The sequence below is a fragment of the Coptis chinensis genome, chromosome 8 (genome assembly GCF_015680905.1).
Source record: "Coptis chinensis isolate HL-2020 chromosome 8, ASM1568090v1, whole genome shotgun sequence".
NCBI classification, from domain to species: Eukaryota; Viridiplantae; Streptophyta; class Magnoliopsida; order Ranunculales; family Ranunculaceae; genus Coptis; species Coptis chinensis.
Window position 1 is genome coordinate 4,292,605 of NC_141463.1, and position 12,765 is coordinate 4,305,369.

Sequence of the window (12,765 nt, forward strand, 5' to 3'; positions counted from 1 at the left end):
TGTTTTTAAGTAATCATTTTGGTGAAAGAGTCTTAGAACTAGAGATCGAGGGAGAGTGCAATGAGAAAATTAAGCTAAAAATTCTGCTTAAATAATAGTACCAAGTTGAGGGGAAGGGAAACTTTGTTAAAAAACAAACATGAACTTTGACCACATGAAAACAGGGTTAATTAGTATTGAGAGGGTTCTAGGGACATATTTTATCTTGACACGTAAACAAACTCAAAATCGTTAGGACATTTATAAGTTTTGGATTAGACTAATTTTTTGTAGATATGATCTCCTAACTATTTTAAATATTGTCACAAATAATCAAAAAAATCAAAAAATTCTAAACTTGCCAAATATAGTTAACAATTTACAAAATTTGGCTTTGTAAACCGTTCATTTTCACCATTTTTTATACTATATTTGGTAAGTTTAGAATTTTTTGATTTTTTTTTATTATTTGTGACAATGTTTAGAATAGTTAGGAGATCATATCTACAAAAAAATTAGTATAATCCAAAACTTATAAATGTCCTAACGATTTTGAATTTGTTTAAATGTCAAGATAAAATATGTCCCTAGAACCCCTCCCATTAGTATTACACCCCCACTAGATAAGCTAATTAGGATTTCCCCCAAAATACACTTAAAAAAACACACGGTCAATCCAAATTGACTTTTGTTTTGTGTACTTGGGGGGAGACCCTAAACATTTTTAGCCGAGTGATTGTGAGAAACTAAAGGGTATTTCGGTCTTTTTCTCTTTTATTACTTCTTTTGGTTCAAAAACCCTGAAGGAGGAAAAGTTGCCATTATTGGCATTGTTTGACTGATGTTCTCTTGTGGGTAACTGCTGTTGACTCCAGAGTAAAGTCATCATGGAGGGAGGTGGGATCTCAGATCCACCTGAAAACCCAAACTCTCATCTGGTGCAAGCAGATCGAGCTGGAACACAACCTTCAAGCCCTAATTCTTCAGGATTACGGTCATGGAGTTCTCTTTTCAATTCGAGCAAGAATTCCATACTTCAACCAAACCTCAAAAAGGTATATCCTAACTTCTGTGATGGTATAGCTGAAGTACCTATTGATATTTTGGAAGAAGGTTTGGAACTATGGAAGGACTATGTTGTCGGTTTCTTTGTAGAAAAACGATTATCTTACCCCTTTGTAAAAGATGCAGTGTTGAAACAATGGAAGTTGAAGGGGTTTTGATATGATTCCTGATAAGGATTTGTTTTACTTCAAATTCTTTAATGAAGAGGATAGACAAACTGTAATCGATCATGGTCCATTATTCTTAGCAATAAGAATATTTGTTGTAAGATCTTGGTCACCTGCGGTAGAAAGACAGAGAAACAAGATTAAGGCCTCTACCTATATGGATCAAGATAGATTTACCAAAACAACTCTGGACAAAAAATGGGATTGATTTCGTTTCGAGCTTACTAGGTGAACCAATTTGCATGGATGATGCAACTGCAAAACGAACAAGAATCAATTATGCAAGAGTATGTGTGGTTGTTGATATTGATTTTGGATTCCCATCCTTTATTCCAGTGAAACTTGGAGAACGGGATTTTATTGACATAAGTTTAGACTATGACAGGGTTCCACAACAATGCAAAAGAGTGTAACATCTTTGAACATTCAAATGAGAATTGTCCAAAGAATAAGGACAAGCAAGAGATAGCTACGACTAATCTGCCCTATAACCAAGCCAAGAAGAGTACGAGGCTACAACAAAAGAAATTTCAGCGAGATGGACTCCTAAAAACTGCTACCCGAGGGGCAAACAAATTGCTTGAGAGATGATCATGGAAAAGCTATTACTGAGGGTCAGAACGAGAATACATCAGTGATAATAACTGAGGATAAAGATCATACTAAAGGAGACAAGCAAGGTGACCAAGACACTCTCAATACTCGGGGTATGGAGGAACTGAATTCTGAGAAGGCACAAGATGATATACAAGAAGAAGCACAAATCATTATTTATGAAAATCTTAATAACAATATGATTACACCAACCCAAAGTCATCAGCCTAGAGTTATTCCAATTAACCAACTGCCAAGTAGTAGAGAACGAAACATGTATGAAGGGCTAGTTGCTGGGTATGAGGATGAAGATGATGATCTCTCAGAGAATGAGACGGAGTTCTTTACGGATGCTACTACAGTAGCCCCAACTATTGTTTTGCATAAGAGCTCATCAAGGTATGTTGCACCTTCTAAGGATCAACATCAATGGACTATTGTGAAACCAAAAAGAAGCAAAAGAATACAAGAGCGTTCTTCAGGAGAAATAGAGCCTACGCTTGCAATTATGAAGAAGGTAAAGTCGCTAACGAAAAACAAAAAGATGAGAAATGTTGAAGACTACACTAAAGAGTTTTGGGATGATACTTTGGGACTCACTTATGTGTGTTGTGCTTGTGAAGGTTTCTTTTGTAACTATGAGAAAGCGCAGACTCATCTTAGGAAGGATCATCCTAAAATTGTTAAAGAAATCATGACTAGGAAGTAGGACTACTATCTCTACTTTCTTAGGCTCGAATGTAGGATGACTAGGATGTTATCTTATGTATGTTAGGCTTGAAGCCTGTCGGTATAGTGTGGTTGTGTTCCTCTTTTTAATGATCTAACTCTTAGGGAGGCTTGTAAGGTTTAACCTTTTGCAATAATAACAGGTGGGGGTCTGCCTTAACCCCAAAAAATACTAGTTAACCCTTATATAAAAGTGCTTTACTTCACAGTTCAAATATTGAAAAGATATTGAGAAATTTAAGGGTTCGTTCTGCATAATGTTAATTTCCAAACCCATTAGATGCTGAACTATAATTTTAGCGTGTGTACAAGTAACAAAAATTTGTTGAGTGTTAAACTGTTAATATGATGCATGATGGTCATGAGGAGATGATTAAGGATGATGATGTACTCTATCTAATCTCCTATGCCAAGTTCTCGACCACACCGTTGTACATTATTACAAGACTTTCTCTTGAATGACATTGATTATTGACTAATCAACCAACGAAGACAAAGGTAGGCAACTTAAACAAAAACAGAAGTTCAAAAAGTTTAAGGTGGACTTACAATTCTATCTGTTCCGTGCATGTATTAGGTGTTACTCGACGGTAGCGCCTGCATAGTAAGTGAATCTATGCCCCGTGCTGGTTTCAAACTCACAATCTATTAAGGAGTTTTTCTATTAAACGGAAACGAGCTATCCGTTAACAGGCTATGTTATGTAGTGTCTTGAGCAGTTTTTATAGTGTCTTGCATAGCGTATATAATGTCGTATTGCTCACAAACAGTTAATAAGTGTAAATTAAAAAGTTGTTCAAAACACTATATAAACTGTTCAAAACACTATATAAGTTGCCCCACGAACATAAGAGAATGCCTGATTAGTACTGCAATTTTTTTAATAACAGGGGCCGGTAACTGTAACCTTCAAGTCTTCATACTCGGTTTCTCTAGGAGTCAGCGCGGTAATGGCTCCATGGTGAATTACCCTTTGGAACTAGAACTGGTAATGTTATCTCCCGAGGCCATGGGGGCCTAATTGCTTATTAGGTGCACTAAGGCTAGAACAAGTCTTCAAAAATGTGGCAGCTCGTAATCCTCGTATGTATGATGTGTGATATGGAGGTGATGGGACTTGGAGTATGGGACTACTTACGTGACAATTCTTTGTTAAACCTGGTTACTTTGTTACTTGGCAATGCTTCGGCATAGTTCCTCGGCACGCAACCAAAAGAACTAGTTAGCGATCCGGTCCAGCACATTCTTCGGCGTAGTTCATCAGCAGCCCACCAATGAACAATCCCACCCTAATTCCCAAAGCCCACATACCTCCATTTATTGTGTCAAATTCTTGGCAGAAAGCCAGCTTGTGTAAGGGTTTTGGAAGTCCAAATATTCACGAGCCAGACGAGTCACGAACTCACGACTAAATCTCATTCTTAACTTAATCGTTCACCTGGAAAATGATAAATATTTGGATTTCCAGTTCCCTCTAATCCTCGGACGTATTTTTCCTAATAGCACTATGCCGTTATATATCTCATTTATGACTATTTCGGTTTCAAGCCGTAGGAAAAACGAACTATTACAATTACATAATAAAGGCAAATTTGTCTTTGTTCAAATGTTATTACTCTGTAACAAACTTGGGTCCATGTTCTTTACAGAAAACGTTTCCCAAATCTAAATGAGCCATCAGTAACGAAACAAATGTAAGAAGCTCTCCTCCTCTACTAAGTTGCTGGGCATAAACATTATATAGGCCCTGCATTTACTAGCAACATAATATAAGATCTACACCCACACACTGATCATTATGCTCCGTCTCATTTCCAATATAATCCAAATAGTTGAAAGTATAATCGCATCAAAAAGCGTAGATTTGTTTCGTTTTCCTTTCACTGCCGCAGGCCTTATATATGTAGATAGACCAAATAGCATGTCAATTGCTTGTCCTAGTTGGTGTCTTGTTCTCAAATCACGTTTGCGAGACAATTCCTTAACCTCTTTACAGGTATCATGGTATCTGATCTTCCAAATACCCAATGTTGGCATCATGGGTTCGGCTGCATTACCATTATATATACTAGGTGTGTGCACGTGCTACGCACGTTATTGTTAGCTTGTATATGATGAATTGCAATATCATGTATGGTTCAGATTCTATGAAGATTTATATTGAGTTGCAGAGCTGGAAGCCATTAATTTATATTGTACTGTAGGTTTCTCAGCCAAATCATAGCACCCACTGTCACTTGGTGTATCTGGTTTGAGAGAAACCAAAGCTTTTGAAAACAGATTTTGTGTTTTCCAGCAAATAATTTGCAATTGTAAAGCTAACCTTTGGGCGTGGGTGTGTCATGAACCTTATGTTGGAACATTAGGCTTGATAGTATTTTTGTAAGTTTGTAACTGATTGAAATTCCGGTGATCGGCCTTGAAGGCATTGTCATGCTTATGTATCCTTGAATATAGGTTTATTGATACTAATGTGTTTACAAAACAAAACAAAAAAGAAAAAGAAAACTGTACACCATTCAGTGGATCTAAAGAGAATCAAAACAAATATATCCTGTGTTTGTAGTAGTCCTTTGGCCAAGAAATGAATAGACCTTGCAAACAAAATAGCTCCCAATCAAACTACATCAACATATGGTAGTACGTACAGTTCTAGAAGATTTTTTCTGAGGCTTGGGAGCACCAATGCCTTGAAGATGAATATATGAAATAAATAAATAAACTAACATCAATTCCACATTTCCGGTAAGCACATTGAGAAGGACAATTGATGAAGCAGGCAAATTCCTGGACCAAGGTAATGAAAGAGCAGGTTCATTACCTTGCATGTGTGTTATACATTCTAACATTATTACTTTTTAATGAAGTTTGATAATAATGTGATGAGATAAGTAAACTGAGGGTGTTATGACTAACCTGGGACTCTGGATCTCCAACTGATCAAGCCTTTCTTCAAAAGTTTATAAAGAATTTAGAGGTACGCCAAAAGCAGTTACAGGTGGACAGACCATTTTTGCACCCTTAAAATCGTACCTCGCCCAAATACTTCTGCACAACCTCTGACCCAACGACACGCCTCGAGAAGGATCTATACCGATCTACTTGTATAGATCATGATACGTCAAAGGTAACTCCACAGCTTCAGCTATTTCCTACATTTGAATGTCACAGTTGCCAATATCCTGTTCCACCACAAACAGTCAGTGTAAATTACACATTTTAAATAACCATGAGCAGTATTTCACACGAACACCTCTTATAAGAAGCATAATCACTTCTAGTGTCAGATTTCGAAATCCACAAAGTGAAATTCAAGAATCGAGTATCTTATTTTCAAATGTAAACTTATTAGATAAACTAAACATTCATAAGTAAATAAACATATCGTTCTTTATTCAAAGAGGATAATAATAATAATAAAAGGGTCAATTGTTGAAAGCCTAATTACCAACAAAAGAAATCTAAAAATTTATGATTAAACAAAAGGAGGTACTCTCTAGGCAGTTGGGACGAAAACTTTAATTAATTGGAATGTACTTTCAGCAGGGAAAAAAAACAATTAAAAGTATATTTCCAACATTTGAATGTCACAGTTGCCAATATCCTGTTCCACCACAAATAGTCAGTGTAAATCAGACGTTATTAATAACCATAAGCAGCATTGCACACGGACACGGACACCTCTTATAAGAAGCATAATAACTTCTAGAACAAATCTAAAAACTTATGATTAAACAAAAGGAGGTACTCTCTAGGCAGTGGGGATTAAAACTTTAATTGTAATGTATTTTAAGAAGGGATTCAGCTTAAGCATTCATGTACTTCTTTGGCTCAACCAAAATAGTCAGATGCAATGACAAAATAAAAAACCCACGTGCTACAAAATGACAACCGAAAACCATTATCACTCATGAACCCCCAACCACTTAGAAAGTCCATTTCCACAGTACAAACAATTCTACAGCTACCGATGGAAGAAGGATTAAAAAGTTAACCTTGCATCAAACTTGTGAATATTCTAGAACTGGTAGCTATGTATTCTAATTACCCTGCTGTAAGCACAGTAAAGACAGAACACCCTAACGACAAAGACGAAATCCTCACATGTTAGGATGTGGCAAGAGAGCAGTGGCTCAAATTGCCGTGAAGTGGGTTTCAAAACCAACAGCAAAAAGAATTGGAAAAAGCTGACATTTCTATCACTCATTCTCAATAGACTGTCCGGAATGGTTCCTTGTAAAAAAAAAAAAAAAAACTAACATTCCAACAAACATCAAATAATGAATCAAATAAGAACACAACAATAAGCAATGAAAGAAACAGTCTTCTTACCTTGTTACTTGCTTTCTTCTTCTGCTTATTTTGTAATTTAAAAAGAACAAATTGTTCGATCGATACAGAATGGATGGGTTTGCATTTATCGCACAAAAATCAAAGAACAGAGCACCCAAGTTGTAAATTCTGACTTTGTTTGTTCTTCTTCAAAGAAATCCAGCAAAGAGTAAAACAACAAAAAAAGTTCCACTTAGCTATAGTGCAACAACCTATTGAACAAAAAAAAAAAAAAAAAACACAGTAGGCGATGAATCCATCGACAATAGAGTTTGGGTAATTTGGGTTTAGCGAGGAAAGGAAGAGTGGAGGAGATTTGTGGGTTTCCTGATAAGAGAAGAATAGTTGATTTTTTTGAGTTTAGCGAGAAAAGAGATTTGGTTTCTATATTATATTACGATGATTAAAAGCACAGAAGATAAGAACAGCGTAGAACTACGGCTTCCAGGCTTAAGTAGCTAAGAGAAAACGTGTTACATTCCGGTTGGATAGTTCAACGGAATCACAGCTCAAAGGCTTAGAAGGCTAAAAAGCCCAGGTGTTCGAAAGTGGTAAGATGGTATGGCGGTGGAAGGCTAGCTCGTTAAAGCCTCTATGTAACGGCGGCTAAAGCCAGGCTTAACAGCTTGTGCACGCTCCTTTAAAGGGGTTTAGATATACAATATAATCGGATAGGAGTTTACACATTTCGCGTTTCTGATTTTCATGTGTAGTAATGATTATGTTAGTATAGCAGATATCAGTAGCAATGTGCCATAATAAAACGCTCTCATCAAATTCAACCTCAACATTCCATCTAAGTGATTCATAATGAACGCTGTAAATAAGATCCCATTCAACTATGCTTGAACTTGAACTTGATTTTGAAGTAGCCAGGGGCGGCTCAAGGCAATCGGGATAAGCAAAGTTACAATAAAATTATTATATCATAGATCGATATAATTTGTTTACGTTATTTTATATAAATACAAACGCTTAGTTTATTTAACAAAAAAAATTAGAAAATAACAATTATTGTAAAAATTGGTCCTAATATTTTTTTTTTTCTTTTTTGAATAGTCTCCCCCCACAAACATTTTTATAACAAAAAATTTAGAAGATAACAATTATTGTAAAAATTGATCCTAATATTTTCTTTTTTCTTTCTTGAATGGTCTCCCCCACAAACATTTTTTTTTTATAACAAAAAATTTAGAAAATAACAATTATTGTCAAAATTGATCCTAATATTTTCTTTATTCTTTTTTGAATAGTCTCTCCACAAACTTTTTTTTTAATTGAATTTTATTGATAAAAAGAACAGAAATACAAAGTGAAGTAGAAATATAAGAGTGTTGTGAGGGAGATCTTCACATACAGAGAGATCTAAGACAAAACACTATAAATACACAAGGAAGAGTGGAAGAATAAAAAAATATTATATACTTATAACATCGTAGCAAATCATGGCCAAACAACAATGTCACAAACTTGAAATTTTAATAGATTTATTTAACAAAGAATTATACAAGAGGAGAGAGAGAGAATTCTATACCAAATTAAACAAGTGTTGGTGTCACGTCCCGAGACCCATCACACATCCCAAGGACGTGGAGATAAATCTTGAGCCAATCACTATCCCAATTCTATTGAAATTTCAGCGGAGTTTCCTTTATTTAATCAATGTTTCGTATACTTACAACCTGTCATAACCTGGAAATCATATACTACATCCTTCCCAACAACCATATCTATATTAAACTAACTTCATATACAACAGTGATGTATATATACATATCCACAAAATGTTTAAGTGTAACCGTCACTCAAATACATCAAGTATTACATCGAAATGAACTGAGCTCTCTCTATCATTGTCACCAAATACGGGTTTAAAACGCGTTTAAAACCCGAGATATTGCCGAGGCGTCTGGTTCCAGTTTAAAACCTGGGTTTTTCAACAAAATACGTTTTAAACGTTTTAAACCCGTTTTAAACTTAAAAAACGTTTAAAACCCGAGATTTTGAAAATCTCCCGTTTAAAACTTTTTTTTTTTTTTTTTTTTTTTAAAAGAAAACGCTAGAAAAGAAAAGGGTTATGGAGTTTACCTTTTTGAAGAGTGGGCGTTAGATTGACTTATTGAGACCGTTCTATTTTGCTTTGGACTATTAATAATTAATTGAAATTTTTTAAGTTATTAACTTATTTGTAGTACTTAATTATGCCATTATGGTTGGTAATTAGTAGTATCTTATTTTGAATAGTGCACTAAATCTAAAACTTCTAGTATTTGGATGAGTAATGATAATTTGATACTTTCATGTATTTGAATTTTCTTTCATTTGTATTATTATTATTTTTATTTTATGTGTCTATTTTTTTTCCCACTTTTATAGAAAATCAAACTCTTTATCTATTATATTATTTATCATCGGTTTTTACCGTTTCTTTTACGTATTATACGTATTATACGTTTTAAACCCGTTTTACCGTTTTAAACCCGTTTTTTATGCCCCACGTTTTTTTACGCTTTTTTTTTCCGTTTTTTCCCGAGACGTTCCGTTTAAAACACGAACTAAGTTTTTTTCAAGTATACCGTTTTAAACCCGTACCGTACTTGGTGACAATGCTCTCTATACAACCAAAAATGAACTATACTCTCTCTATACAACAAAATGAGCTAGATTTGCCCTATACAACAAAATAGCTTGACTCTGTCCCTCGTCAAGCATAAGGAAAACCACCCAAATCCCCATAACCATCTTCACTAGTGGTAAGGATAGTCTCCTCCGCAACTAGTTCGTCTGAAATGTTAGTGTAGGATGAGCAAAACAACTATGCTCAGTAGAAACGCACATAACCAATAAATAGTCTACTTATAGCAACCATTTAAAACATGCAGGGTTTCCATAATAATATCAAAATATCGTGACTATATAATACATCACTAACTAGCAGAAATCATTTCGACATGCTTCTTTAATATTCAAAATAGAGTTTTCACAATCATCATATAACTATTGTGGCCGCTGCATTCTATTAGAATGGTGAGGGTACGACCGGGTACTTCGGCCAGGTCCCCGGCATATCTCTCGTTCAAGACTTTCCAAAGTGAACCATGCACCGTTGTTTTCCCCTCGATTTTACCAAAGATGGAGAGTCGAATGTCGTTGTTGTGTTCATTACACAAAATCCAAAGCTTTTAGGGCTCGGGTGGGCCCTCAGAATCCACGACCCCCCATATGGGTTGTCACCTAACTTACGGTGGTCAACCGTTCGACGACCGCAGATCTTTCGGGATCCCGACACGCATCCGAGTAGACTAAACTCTCACTCCTAGCGTCCTAAAACCTCATCGAGGTAACATGTCACCTCACACAAGCTAAGCACCATACAAATGACACGCATGAAAGCATGGTTATCTAGAAAAGTAGAAAAGGAATTCTCGGACTACATCCCCGCGATGCATCCCTTTAAAGATGGCCCACCACCTCGAAGGTGTACACCACAAGAATCTAGAATGAACTGCCTCTCGAAAATGCGACAAACAGCCTCCTTCTTTATAGGAATTCACCAATTCTTTTCCAAATCCCCTCGTGATAAGAATATTACTATATACTCATATTACCGGTTATTTCAAAATACTATAATTACATATTTAGTTTTCCTTTTAAACTGCTAGTCCTGTATGTGTGAGTTCCTGGATTTCCAACAAATCGCTTAAATACAACCTATGACTCCCAAACGAGCCAGTCATAGTAAATGACAACCGATGATTCCTAAACGGCGAATCATCGAAAATAACAACGAACTATATCTATGGAACAATCCAAAATCTCGCACATAGTTACAAACAATCGGGTAATCCATACCCACATAACAAAATCCATCTCTCTTTCTCCTTCCTGAGACAAAAGACGACAACCCCTCCCAAAACCAGTTTTTGCTTTTTTAACGAAAGAAAACAATCCCCACTACCCCGATTTCACAAACTCATCTTTTTCATACAAAAGCTATCCATATATTTAGTTCATATCGAGGGAAAACTACAATGCAAAACATGAATATCACATATACATGCATGGTTGATACGCAAACTATCTATTAGCAATTTAAACAAATCAAATCATGCATAAAAATAAGCATGCTATATATTGGTATGTAGGTTCCTACCTTAGCCAGCTCCGTTCTCCTCAAGCCCCACTTAACCGAATACACTCTTATTTAACTCCTATAACATCATATACATAAGTAGGCTATCATAATTTATCAGACTAATGAGAGTTCTTATCTAACGTAAGCCGAGAAGAAATCTCGACGCTAAAAATTTGGTTTCAGGTAATTTTTTTTTCCTCTAACTACAGTTAATAGAGCTACAGGCCATTTCTAGCACTGTTCCTTTGACAAGTCTCTACAGGCCATTTTCAGCCACTGCAGGCCCTCATGTCAACACCAATCATATCACTTCCAACTTCCCCACCCTTCAATTCACATTACATCTAGCAATAATTACGATTGTGTTCCTTATCAATCGTTCAGTACTCAATCTAATCTTAAACAAGTATAAACCGACATGAACTGCTTAAAAATGGAGCGGATAATAACGATTCTTACCAATCCAGTAAAGATATCTCCTTTAGCTTTCTTCTCCATCAATTTCGCTAAGCCATATCTCGCCAATTAGCTACTGCCGAAATTAAAAACCACCCCATTCCATTATTTTCGTTATTACAACCAATTCCATCGAAATTGTGTTTAAACTAGCTAATTGGGAAGAATTAAACTCACCTTTCCCGTTGATACGCTGGAAATTCGAGGAATTTCGAACTCTCACACTCGAGTTTAAGGTTTCTAAGGGATTGGGTGTGAAAACTTTAGATTTTAATCTATTGAAATTGGGTGAATTGGTTTTCTCTCTCCTAGGTTTTCAAATGGCGAAATGGGGAAGAAATTGGGTGCGATTTCTTTGGTTGGTGCGATTTCATTTTGGGGATAATTCTAAAGTTTGGTAAAAAGACCATCCTACTCTTACCTTGTAATTTAGTATCAAGCAAGGGTTTGATCACACGCTCTCGCATGCAACGGTCTAAGTTCGTGCACGTTATCCAGTAATTACTAAGCTGTCGTCAATGACTTGTCCAATTCTAAAGTTTCTGGGTTTACAGGCGACAGACTCGTATTGACTATGCAAGTATTTAGTTATGCACACACGAATTTACTATGTATCGAATTATTTTATCACTTATTATTTATCTTCTTTTTCGATCTTCGTATATTCTAGGTAACTAATGATATGAAACCTTAGAATTTTTTTCAAGTGGTTTTTTCTTAATTAACTTGATTTCTCAGTCGGTGTTAAATTAATTTATGTTACGTCAGGCTAAACGTCTATCCGACTGGCCACGTATGTAATCGTCCCTAAGGTTCACGTGTCTTTTACTAATTTACCCTTAATAAGAATTCAGGACTTTACAGTTGGCTTCAATTTGATAAATTGTCATAGGGTGTTGAAGAAGTTTAATTAGTTATGGAGGCGTGCCTGTCTATTTATTGGAGAAGGTGAAAACGCTAAGAAAACGAAGGGGTTTAATGCGATTTTCCAATTTCCAATTTTTCAATATAAAACCATTTATCTAATAGATTAAAATAAATGAAAAACAAATAGTGAGCTTTTTTTTCACAATAAAACAATAATAGACTTAGTACTGTAGGTGGGCTAAGATATATTGGGCCCCTTTGACTGCGGGCCCTAAGCGGCTACTTATTTTGCTAAAGGGTAGAACCGGCCTTGGCCATACCTGAAGATTTGGGGTTGAAGAAGGAAGAAGAACAACGTCTCTCTTTGTTGGGGTTTAAGAAGGTAGAAGAAATGAGATTGAGCTGGGCTTTAGATTATTTACGTTACTGCCCTTGTTTTTA

The 12,765-nt window shown here is 35.8% G+C and overlaps 2 long non-coding RNA genes across 4 annotated transcripts; both read right to left on the reverse strand.

Moving 5' to 3' along the window:
• Nucleotides 1-833: 833 nt before the first annotated feature.
• Nucleotides 834-1,661, reverse strand: LOC147479431 (uncharacterized). Its single transcript, XR_015205314.1, has 3 exons — nucleotides 1,437-1,661; nucleotides 1,152-1,324; nucleotides 834-1,071 (listed from the first exon to the last, which is right to left on the reverse strand). It is a non-coding gene; the product is annotated as an uncharacterized LOC147479431 (long non-coding RNA).
• A 3,310-nt stretch (nucleotides 1,662-4,971) lies between these two features.
• Nucleotides 4,972-7,519, reverse strand: LOC147479432 (uncharacterized). Of its 3 annotated transcripts, none has more exons than XR_015206058.1 (3): nucleotides 6,867-7,498; nucleotides 5,451-5,716; nucleotides 4,972-5,355 (listed from the first exon to the last, which is right to left on the reverse strand). It is a non-coding gene; the product is annotated as an uncharacterized LOC147479432 (long non-coding RNA). The 3 variants fall into 3 exon arrangements; XR_015206057.1 differs by having other exon boundaries at nucleotides 4,972-5,321; nucleotides 6,867-7,495; XR_015206056.1 differs by having other exon boundaries at nucleotides 4,972-5,716; nucleotides 6,867-7,519.
• Between the last annotated feature and the right edge of the window lie 5,246 nt (nucleotides 7,520-12,765).